Source organism: Pithys albifrons, chromosome 18 (assembly GCF_047495875.1).
Source record: "Pithys albifrons albifrons isolate INPA30051 chromosome 18, PitAlb_v1, whole genome shotgun sequence".
In the NCBI taxonomy this organism is placed as follows: domain Eukaryota; kingdom Metazoa; phylum Chordata; class Aves; order Passeriformes; family Thamnophilidae; genus Pithys; species Pithys albifrons.
Window position 1 is genome coordinate 8,320,695 of NC_092475.1, and position 10,036 is coordinate 8,330,730.

Below are 10,036 nucleotides of genomic sequence, written 5' to 3' on the forward strand. Positions count from 1 at the left end.
GTATCACCAAAAGAGCTCCTTGTGGTTCTCTGCTTTAAAAGAAAACTGGAGCCTCAACTCATTTTGTGAGCAGGTTTTCCAAACTATTTGGTGGAGAATAACTTCAGTAAATCCAGTGAGAGTTGGTTAATGACCACTTGGAGCTGTCAGTGGCTTGATCTGTACCCCAGCAGCACCAGGCAGGAAGTCCTGGAAAAGCTGAGTCCCCTCTAAGAAACTTTGGTTGTGTTCCTTCCTCCCACTGTGCTGCAGGAAGCTGCTGGCTGAGAATTCAGACATTTCAGAATTTATTCTAAGTCCTTCAGGCTGGATTTAAGGGATTTTACAAATGTATTTGCAAAACCTTAAAAGTACAGCAGAGCCTTTATCTGTTGAGCAATGGCATAAGCAATGTGGTATCCTGTTATCAACCTACATCAGATTTGTCTCAATATCTGGCAAGGTAAAGCTCTGTAGTTGTAAGTTACATATTCTGAGCTCCTGGGTGTGGTCAGTGAATAGTAAGACTGAAATATGAACTCTCTAGGAGTGCTTCATTTGCCAGAAAATTCCAGGAAATGCCATTTTATAAAGTGATTAAATAAAAGGTCTTGCCTTTTACCTCTCTTACCAGAATATCCAGAAGGATGGAGGGTGGTTATTTTAAGTTTTGGCATAAACTTTCTGCTGTTTCAAACCAGTAACTCTTTATATGTGGATTTGAGGCTGGCACAGATTCCCCTCAGATTTGAGGCTAACCACACTTCTGAGGAAGTCAAAAAGCAGAAGAGGTAAATAGCCCAGTAGAACTGGGAGAACCTTAACCCCAGTTTGGGTAATTTAACATGTCACACTGCTATAACTTTATGAGCTGGAAATTACCCAAATTTTGCAGCCATTACAAAGTTCTGTGGGAGCCCTTGGAGCAGGAGCCTGCCCAGGCTTCGGGAGCACAGCGGCACAAAGACCACTAAGGCTCTTCTCTGAAGACTTTGTTTCACCCACTTTACCTGAATTGAAGGAAAGTAAAGTGTGTTCTCTGTGTGAAATGCACTTGGAGATGTGCAGGAGCAGCAGGTTTTTGGCACAGACATGGTTTCCAGGCATGCACCAGCTCTGGCAGCAGAGCCCAGGAGCTGCTGTGCCCTGTGCCCCCCGGCACACTCAGGTGCTGGGGTAGCCCTGGGCAGGCACAGCAGCTGGTTTGGTGGCATCTGTGCCCATGTCCGTGTGGGACCAGCAGAGCTGTGCTGGTGAATCCCAGTCCACACACAGACTGCAGTCGGGCTGTGGCTCAGCACAGCACTTCTGTCAGTGCTCTTCTCCTTCCATCCCCTCCCCTCCACCCTCAGGCCCAGCCACTCAGCTTTCCCCCAGAGGGAACTGGGATTTCCCAGCAGGGGCAGGCAGCTCCCCTAAACACTTCTCTGTCCAGTGCACCACACACCAAAGCCACCCTTAACCTCAGCGTTTTCCCTGGGGGGCTGTGGCTGAATCCTTCCCCTACTCTGGGAGAAATCCAAACATTCTGCAGCATCATGTCAAAGCTCTAAATTGAAGGTTTATTGCACGGGTTTCAACCATTTTGGAAAGCCCCCCTGGTGTTTCCTGCTGCCTCCCCTGTCCTGCAGTGACAGTTCTGTAGTAACAACTCACCTGACCCTTGGACACGTATTTTCAAGACAAACCTGAATATTCACCCAGTATTTCTGTAGGAAAATTCTCTCATTCTTGCCCTCAGGAAGTTAGCAGGTGTCACATATTCACAAGTACAGTTACAGGGATGTTTCCCGTTGTGTAGTACACACATCTCATTCAAAGCTATGGTATTATTTCCATTTTTATCAGAAACAAAAGATTTCAGGAATCTGTTGTATCTCACTGCCTCCAGTTTTGTTAATAAAAAAGCTGTTACTTGCATAAACAGGTTGGTATAACTCAGAGTATTTTGTTCCTTTCATAACCAATTTGCCTCTCTGTAACCCCAGCTCATTGGTAGTGATCCATTACAATAACCTGCATTGCAGGGGCAGAGGCAGCAACTCGCTCTGCCTCTATTGCTTTATATTTTAATTTGACTTTATCTTTCATCATCAGTCCCACTAATAAATATGAAAAGGTTGTGTTCATTTATTTCTGCATCAGAAGAGCTTTGGTTTCCATGGTTACAGCCATGCAGCTTTACTTTCACCATAAGCTTGGCTTTTTTTTTCCTTTACAGACTTTGCAGTGGGATCTCCATCTTGAGCTTTTCCCAGGCATTTTTAAAACACATTTTTTTCCATTTCTCCATCTTGCCCTGGGTGCAAAGCCAATCATCAGAAAGGTACATCCCCTCCTCTGTTCCTTACTCAGAGAACTGAGGAGGGCTTGTTTCCCTAGGCTTCTTTTGAAGTAAAAACATTATAAATGGTACAGTGATGAACAGCTACTCCTGCTCGTGCCTAAATCCCATCTGCATTGCAGAACTGCACATCCAGAGGCCCATAACAGCTGTACAGAAAGTTTATCCACATCATTGAAGTTATATTACACAACAGCTTGTGAACTCCTACTGTAAAGAGTGTGCTGAAAGCTTCACGTGCAGTTTATTGAATTTTAAAATTTTGCCTTGACTTCACGTTCTCTTGCCCACTCAGCATTTGCGAAGCTGGCAGTGTCGGCACAGGACTTGGCAGGTTTGACAGGCTACACTAGAGCACTCCCCAGCCCTCTGATCATTTGAAATATGAGAACATGGGGGTAACCAAAGTGAGCTTCTGCACAGTGTCTTCACTGATTTGGGGAGCTCATCAACCCAAGTGCAAACTCTGTGATCAAATGCCAGAATAAACATTCCATCTCCACAGAGCTACTCCAGGATCAGACACTTTTGCCTTCCCTTAGAGCTGCCAGCCAAAGACGTGAGATGGAATAGAGTCATAATGTCCCAAGGTACAAACTGTTAAGAATAATCCCAGGCACTTTCCTAGAAACCTTTTGGTTATCAAAAATTAATGATTTGGATACTTAGTACCTGCACAGTTCACAGGAAGAACTTCTGTGCAGTGGAGTTCTCGGAGGTCGTGGGGGTGAGTGCTGGCAGAGGGTGCCTGTGGAACAAGAGCAGGGCAGAAATCCAGCTGAGTGCTCAAGAACAGGAAATAATGCCCGAGGGATGGACTGGTAAGAGAGACAAGGGGGCTGGAATCAGCACCTCAGAACAGAAGTTGTTCTCCAACAGCAATAACTGACTTTGTAACCAATGGTAAAGATGTGAAGCTGTTTATTCTCACACCTGATTCTACAGACTTTTGCTGGGTTAATATTGAACTGATAAAAATAGAGTAAAACACAGGGGAAATTAGTTTTAAAGCACAGAGAAATGCAAATGAATTAGTACCACTGGAAAATACTGACTACAGAAGAAATACAGAAAGGGATTTGGTTTTGCTCCTGGGGTTTTGAAGAATTCAAATAATTGATTAATCCTGAATTGAGGAGATAAAATCATTTTTCTATGGTGCAGCGATCCAAATTTCTAGCTCAAATCTCTGTCTCGATGGTAAAGGAAGAGCCTGTCTTTCCCATGAGGCTGATGCTCTCCAGGCTCTAAACTTCACCTCTTTCCTGAGGGTAGTTTGCTATTTAAAGGTAATGCTCCCATTTATTGGTACTTAATTCTCACTCGTGTGTTCCAAGTTCACAAGCGTCGCCTGAGCATCCTCTGCTAACGCTTGGGAACAGCCCCCGGCTCTGCACACCCCGAGGCCCCGCTGGAGTGGCGAACACTGATGGATTGATCCCGTGAGCTGCCCTGGCTGCTGGGGCGGCGCTCACACGGCACGGCGGGATGGACGCGGCTCCCGCTGACCCGCAGGCTCTGCCTGGATAAGGAACACGGAGAGGAGCAGTGCGGGAACAGCCAGCTGTGACTATTCACGGTGGAGCACGCACATTGTATGTTCCCCAAAATAAAAGCAGGGAGAAGGAAAAGGTAAAGGTGACTCCAATATTACAAGTAAAATAATCTCCCCCATTTCTAGGGCAATGCTGCCACTGGTCCTACCGGGAGCAGACAAGGCAGAAACGGTGCTGTGAATTACAGTAATTAGGCCTAACGAGCTGACTGCCAAGCCGTTTGCAGAAAGCCCTGCCCAGAGCAATCCACTTTCACCACGGGCACAGCCCCTCAAAGCAGCTTTTAGAAGTAGCCTCCGGATCTCCCACAGCTCATGAAATCACTGCCCCACTCTGGCTGGTAACCAGCGACTTTAGAAGTACGAGCACTTACTGTCCGAAACTCCTCCTAACAGAGGATGCCACAATTGCAAGGAGAATTTACTGTTTGGGGTTTTTTGTTGTTGTTAGTTGTCGCTTTTTTTTTTTTAGATCAATAGCAAATCTGATTCTTCGATGGATAATACTTTATTACTTGTGTTAGTTCCCCCTGAACCAGCTCTGGATCAGTTCTGCCGTTTCAAAGCTGGCCTGTGGTGATGACTTTGCCTGAAATATATTCGTGTTCCCAGAGCTCCTGAATCCATGTCTCCCACACCTGCTGCCTACCACTTGAAGCAGCACTAATGCACCTTTCCCTTGACACCAATAAACAAATTTGCTCCAGTTAGTTTACAGAGAAGGTCTGCCAGGCTTTCTGGAGTGGATCAGCACGGCTGCAGGTACCCAAGGAAAGCAAACCAGACCAAGGAGCACCTCTCCACAGAGACCTGCAACACACATCTGATCTCTGCTATCAGAGATAAAAGGGGATTCTTGGCCACCCAGCAATAATTATTTGTCAGCTCTGATCATTCTTGCAGGTATTAAAGTATTAAGACTCATTGTAGTAATCAAAACTGAGCAAAAGCTGAAACCTCTTTCTTTGGCAGGTCCAAAGTCAAGCAAACCTCAGGGTTTTTCCACCAAAACTTCAAAAATTATTATTTGGATTCCTCTCAATCTTAATTTTTAATATAGTTTTATATAAAAATGGTGAAATAATTTTCATTTCTACTAAAAGAGATTTGAAGTTCAACAGTAAAACTTACTTCTGCAAAACCCACCAAGTCTGACTTTTCCAACCAGCCTCCTGTTGATTCCCACCAGCACATCCAGCACAGAGCAAGAGGACTCAAGACACTCACTTTGGGGAAAAGCATGAAATGAAGAACCAAAACATTCTTCATGCTCAACTCCAGTGCTGAGCACAACAAATCCTGGCCACATGTTCTCTGTTGGAGATTTGCCATGTACCAAGGAACTCATTTAATAAGGAGAATGAGGGCTCTGATGTCCACCCCTGCCACATCAGAGACCACTTTAACTTAAGCTGGTTTCCATGGTGATCCTGATCTCCTGTTTGGGGCTACCAATCCCACAGTGCCCAGAAAACAAAACTCAGCTGCTCTGGAGCCTGTGCTGAGTGACCACACAGCACAGCATTCACACACACAAGAAGATACCAGCAGTGCAACACCAGTGTAAAACCAGTGCTGGGGCTCATCCTCAGCCAACTAAACCAACTTCTCAGAAGCTTCTTAACCAGCATCAAGGGATCGCCTTTTAACTGGCCACTTCAAAGCAGGCTGAAGGCTGAGGTGCCTCCACCAACAGCCCCACACACTCACCAGATGTGCTGCACCTCGGGAACCAGGGCACAGAGGTGGCACAGCATGGCCCAAGGAACAGCAAGTCCCAACAGAGCCTGGATTTGCATCAGGGAATAATTGCAGCGCCTGCAGGGCTGGTTAAAACCTCAGCTCCTCCAGCTCCTCATTCCTCCTCCAAGGGGATTCTTCTCTCTATTGCAGGAGGTAGTGTGTCACCACATCAGAGCCAGCCTGGCACACCACCATGAACCCCTGACAAAGGCGGGTTTGTGCTAAAGAGCCCAAACTATTAATTGCAAAAACCAGAGTACAGGTGGAAATTCTCCTCTTCAGGACAGGAGTAGTTTCTGTCCTAAGGCAACCATAGTAATGTCCAACCACTCCAGTTCTCAGAACACAAGTTTCAGAGCTCAGTTTTTGCCTGTATCTCCCACACTAGATATACTTTACCCAGCACTCCCTGCTGGAGCTGAATTCCATTCTCCATGTGAAGCATCTTTACTAACTCAGCCAGGTAAGGAAATCAAACACTTGCTCAGTTTTGTAAAACTATTGCTCAATATTGTAAGCCCAGAATGTGGCCAAATGAGGAGCACAAGTTGCAGAACTTTCTTCCAGAAGATGCAAAAATCTTTTCCTTTGTGTTGTTCTAAACATTCCTTACAAGCACTCCAGAGCAAAGCCAATTCCATGCAAGCTCCAGAAAGCATCCCATGGGTCCCTTTGGCTGAAACTGGTCATTCATGACAACCTTTCACTTATGACATGTAATTTCCTCAAGGGAAGGATAAATCAGGCTTCCCTTTGTGAAGTACAATACCATGAAAATATGTAAAAACTGCCAAACAGCTATATTTTTCAGAAATTATGAGATACATAAAGTCAAGAGAATATAGAAAAGCACAGGAGAAAAAAAAACAACTATATTTGCTCTTTCACCTTCAATCTCTTCAGCAAAGATCTGTTCAGCAGCTGCAATAATGATCTGCACAGATCAATAATCTTGCTGAAGCCATGGGAAGTACAGTTTACTGGCTGCCTGGTAAGGAGACAGAAAACAAAGATGCAGCAGTTCTCCTTGGGCCACCAGGGGTGTGGCAGCTTTCAAAACCTCACTGCAAAATGTGCTCTGAATGCACAGTCCAGGACTTTGTGCTTAGGTCTGTTCCCCACCAGGTTTTCTGCTCTTCAGTGGTAGATTTAGCTTCTCACTAATAGAATAATTTTCCCAATATGCTCTTGCCAGAAGGAACATGTCCTTTAAAAAAGCAAGTCTGGATCTGTTTTGTTGCCATTTGTGGTTGGTCTGACAGTCTGTCTGTGAGGCTCCCTAAGGCAGATTGCCTGACTTGGACAAGCTCAGCCCCTCAGTTTCCTCATGTGTTAATCTTCAGGAAAGCCAAAAGGGAATAAGAGAAAAAGAAGGAATGAGGCAAACTAAGATAAATAATGACAGTGTACTGAGCATTTCCACCTCCAGGAGCACCACAGACAGAAACTTTCCCAGCACCCTTCTAACACAACTACTCTCATTCTACCTGTAGGATAACTCTGTGCATTCTTTGCCCTGGTTTCTGCTTCCAGGCCTGCTCCCAGAATTCGCACGCCCCTGACTAGTGGCACAGTCTAAGGAAGTGCATAAGACAGGGGGAGATCCAAACAGGGACTGTCACAGCAAGCTTGTAAATAAAAGTAAAATCTAACAAAGGCTGTGGGACCAGACAGATGCACTTGGAGATGCAAAGGGTGCTGGTTCCCATCACCTTGAGGCTGCTGTCAGTCAGTTTAAATGTCAGGGCAATCACAGGAGGTTCTTGATGACTGGAAACAAGCCAAATGCCATGCCTGACTTCAGAAGGCTGAGGAGCAGGATACAGGGATCTATCTACAGGATGTTCAGCCTAACCTGAGTACCAATGAAAATACAGAGCAAAACCTTTGGAATTCATTTCCAGCACTTCAAAGATTGAAGAGTCAGCATAGACCTAGTGAGGGCAAACAGTGGTTAAAAGTCAACCTAATTAACAACTGGCAAGAAAAGAAGTCCTGACGGGCCTCAGAGACAAGAAGCTGCCCCTGACTCAGCAGACTCTCTGGCAGTGCAGAGATAACACACCCTGGTATGGGGAGGGCACAACCTACAGGCCAGGGAGTCTGATCACAGCCCTCTATCCTGGCACAAGACTCAGTCAAGTACCATGTCTGGCTTTGGACTCCCCAGGACATGAAGGATTTGCTGGACTGACACACTTGGAGCAAGTCCAACAAGAGGACAACCAGGATGCTCAGGGGGTGAGGCAGGTACATTCCGAGGAGAGGCTGACACAGCTGGTTTCTTCAGCCTGGAGGAGAGAAGGCAGTGGGACTTGGAAGCACACAGCACCTTGGACAATCCAGCAGGTACTGGAAATGTGGTAAAACTGGAAGTGTTAGACTTAGCCTGGCAAAATATTAAATATTCTAATGCTCATTGAGAAGGCATTCTGACAAACAGAGACTGACCCACCCATGAGTCACAGGAGATGGAAAATTACACTCAGCTTCCAAGAGTAGTGCACCAGGAAACAGAGATCCCTGAGGGCTGGCTTGTGTGTGACCCTCTAGTGAGCAGCTGGGATGCTGTTCTGCAGTGGCCCAGGAAGCAATTTGCCCAGGAATAGCCAGCATGCCTACACGGTCCAGCCAAAGCTGAGGAACTTGTTTCCAGCTGAGACCAACAGCTGATGCTTAGTGTACAAAAACAGAGCAAGCATGCAACATTCCTGCCTGCAATACTCCCCTAACCTACAGGAATCTGCAGCACATGGGTTCCCAGAAATAGAAAGGTACCTTCTCTAAATTACTTTGATCAAATTTAACATACAGCACTTTCTGAGTGTCTGCCAATGATGTCACACAGCCCCAAGGCCCAACAAAGCACCCGGGCTAATGAGGCTCAGCCTGGTGTGTGCACTGCCTGCAGCAGCAGGGAGGGCAAACGGGTGATGGCAGTGCTGGAGCTGTTTGGGAACTGCTCTGGAACTACACAGGAACCACGCTGTAACCACACCATAACCACGCTGTAACCCCACCATAACCCCACCATAGCCACACCATAACCACACCATAACCGTGCCGTAACCGCGCCATAACCACGCTGTAACTGCACCGTAACCACACCGTAACCACACCGTAACCACACCATAACCACACCATAACCGCGCCGTAACCACACCATAACCGCGCCGTAACCGCACCGTAACCGCACCGTAACCGCGCCGTAACCGCGCCGTAACCACACCGTAACCACACCGTAACCACACCATAACCACACCATAACCACACCATAACCACACCATAACCACACCATAACCACACCATAACCGCGCTGTAACCATGCTGTAACTGCACCATAACCACACCGTAACCACACCGTAACCACACCGTAACCACACCGTAACCACACCGTAACCACACCATTACCGTGCCGTAACCGCTCTGTAACCACACCATAACCACGCTGTAACCCCACCATAACCACAGCATAACCACACTATAACCGTGCTGTAACCAAACAGGAACTGCTCCATAACCACACTGTAACCACACCATAACTGCTCTGTAACCACACAGGAACCACACCCATAACTGCTCTATGACCACACCATAACTGGTCTGTAACCACTCCATCACCACGCTGTAACCACACCAGAGCCACACTGTAACTTCTGCACACCCTCACCTTCCTTCAGGCAGCCAAGTCCTGGGGCCAGCAGCCCTGCCTGCGGGGCTGACTGTGCTCACAGACTGATCCTGACTGAACTAAGCACTGTTTGCTTGGGGAGAACCTTCCCAAAGGGTACAGTAAATCACTGTCAAATTTTAGGCCTTAAAGACACACCTGTGCACATTCAGAGCAATTAGTTTGGTCTTTTCTACAAGTTGTGATCTTGCATTTACATTTCAAGTCCAAGGGGAGCTGCCATGAGGGGTATGGTATCACTGCAGTGCTTAAAACCCAATATAGAATCATAGAATTGTTTGGGTCAGAAGGACCTCAAAGGGACACCTTCCACCAGCCCACGTTGCTCCAAGCCCTGTCCAACCTGGCCTTGGATGTTTCCAGGGATGGGGCAGCCACAGTTTCTCTGGGCACCCTGTGCCAGGGCCTCACCTCTCTCACAGGGAAAGATCCCTTCCCAATATCCCATCTAAACCTGCCCTCTGGCAGTATGAAGCCATTCCCCATTGTCCTGTCACTACAGTTCCTTGTAAATAGTCCCTCTCCATCTTTCTTGTGGGATTCCTTCAGGTAAAGGCTGTATGTTGCTATCCATTGTTGTTCCTTCTGTCTCTCTTTGCAGTTTCATATTAATGGCAAAAATGCTAAAATCAGTCAAAGGAAAAAGCCCCACAAGCTCAGAGTCTGGAAACCTCCTGCTTTCCTCAATTACTCCTAAAGGATCCCTTGACCGCTGAACCCAGAA